Source organism: Marmota monax, unplaced genomic scaffold (genome assembly GCF_021218885.2).
Source record: "Marmota monax isolate L192 unplaced genomic scaffold, Marmota_monax_Labrador192_F-V1.1 WCK01_AAM20220418_F8-fsc00012, whole genome shotgun sequence".
In the NCBI taxonomy this organism is placed as follows: domain Eukaryota; kingdom Metazoa; phylum Chordata; class Mammalia; order Rodentia; family Sciuridae; genus Marmota; species Marmota monax.
The window spans coordinates 15,290,794-15,293,195 of NW_026695227.1; positions in this window are offsets into that span (position 1 = coordinate 15,290,794).

A 2,402-nucleotide genomic window follows, 5' to 3' on the forward strand; every position below is an offset into this window, starting at 1 on the left:
CCAGAGCGCCCCTTTATTTGGGGTGTGGGGGGGAGAGCCCTGATTCAGGCCGCCGGAGAGGGAAAGCTCCGGGTACAGTGGGACCCAAAGATAAGGTCCCAGGGTCCCAGGGTGCGCTTGAATTTCCTCTGAGTGGGGCTTTCCTCTCTTTCCTCCCCCCAGCCCAATTTAAGATTCAAAAGTAAGATAAGACTCGTATAAAGTGATGAGTAATTCCTGGTGGGGCTGGTGTGCGAGGAAAGTGAGGCAGACACGTCTTCCCCGCGCTATCACCCACGGCCATATCTGGGTCCAGGTCCGCATGCGGTTGCCTTGGAGGGACGACTCCACTTTTCCGGAGTCCGGGCACTCGCTCTCTCCCAGCTCAACTTCCCAGCGCCTGTAAAGCTCGGTGCAGCCGGAGCTCCAGAGCCCCGGGGCCCGTCTGTTTTATTTCATTTAACACGATCCGCAAAGCCAAGGCGGGGTGAGCGGCGGCGCGGGAGAGGAGAGGAAATGAAGGGACTGGAACGAAGTTCTCTTTGCCAACTCTCTCCATCTGATTCTTAAAATCCAGTGACATCTTGGAGGACTGAGTTGAGAACAAGGAGACGGTTATTAATACCTGAAGCCTGCTCTGCCTATGTATAACTGGTCGGTGGTTGCCTTTGGCGATTGCAGGGGGTACAGACGGTGGAACACATGGCATCTCTCCAGGGCATAAAAATCGACCTCGCTGGTGGCTCCTGTGGAGTTTGTAAACGGCGCAGAGCTGGCTGGGGAAGCCAGTGAGCTGTCCATGGTGGTTAAGATTCTTTGACGTGCTTGCTCGGCTGTCCTGGCCAGCGCTCAGCCCCCGACCCCTGGCTGTAACGCCCTGGAGCCAGAGCCTACGAGCTACCCAGCTCGTGTGCTTCAGGCACGAGGATGGGCGAGTTCGTTTGCACAACTCTCGCTCAGAGGCAGAATTCCGGAGATAGAGGGAAAAAGAAATCCTTAGTCCAAATCGTGGGTTTCCTTTTAGTTCCTTCCCGAAGATGTCATTCTCCCTCAGGCAATATTTCACGTGCTCTTAGAAACGTCTGTGTATCTCAGCAATTTCCCTCTCTTCCTTTTTTTTTTTTTTTAACCATTCTGTTCTTTAAAGAGGGAGACCCTTCTCATGTTTGCTAAAAGCATCCACTGCCTGATGATTGCATTTGTGTCTACTGGTATGTCCGCAACACTGGCTTTTAATGGGGTAGTGGCTGTTGGAGATTGTCAGGTTATCTCAGGGATTCCCCTCAGGTCTCTTCCTAGGGGTGGTGGAACACTTTGTAGAATATTATTGTTCAGAGGATACTTGTCTTTCTTATTTGCTAGAGTCTGGAAGTGTCTGCTCCTCACTTTTAGCTAAGGAGGAAACAGGTTGCCTTTAGAGTTTATTGTAGGTTTATTCTCTATGAGGTACAATACTGCCCAGTTCGTGTAACATTCTAATGAAGAAATGTTTATCTCCTTAATTACCTCTTGTACATGTTTAAGGCAAAGGATGCTTTGCCTTTTTGTCATATTTTACCTTTTTAGTCTTTATTTCTCCTGGCAAATTCCCCCATAAGTATCCCATTTCCATCTGAATAGCAAGTTGCATTAAATACTTCAGAAAACTACAACATACTATAAATATTTATTACTCTTATTGCATCTGCACCTTTATTTATGGAACATATTCAATTAGCATTTAGTACATGAAAAAATCTTTTATTTATCTCTATATAGGACGTCAAATTGGAACACACCATTGTTTGCTGCTTTTCCTTTCTTTAAAAAAGTGTGCGGTGCGTGGGGAAGCTGGGGTTGCAGCTCAGTGGTGGAGTGCTTACCTAGCTCTGGGTTCCATCCTCAGCACCACAGGAATAAATAAAATAAAGGTATTGTGTCCATCTACAACTAAAATGTATAAGTAAATAAAAGTGTGTGTACATTGTAAACAATTTTGAGGATGCCTGCTGTTAAATAGAAAAGTATTATGATTCAATAATGTTTAATAACTTTTCTCTCATATTCTGAGTTCACAATATAGAAAGAGTGGGGGGAAATGGAATATTTTAATAGATTCTTGTAAATATTTTCTTTAATAATAGTGATATAAAATATTTTACTTTCCCTTTTCTGGTTCTTTACAAAAATTGACACAATGCTTGAACATATACCAAATTCCTTGAAAAGAATGAAATAAGTAAGCATAATGATATTTTATTATCATTATTTTGCAATTTAGAGGTTTAGTTTTGTTCTGTAAATTTTTTGATAGTCAACTTTCCTCTACACATCTTTCTACCCTCTTTCCCTTGAAAGAAGAAACATATAATGATAGAAATAGATTTCATTTTCTTATACTTTTTGTGTTCGTACAACTTAGGGGGAGCTTTGTTTTGACCCTC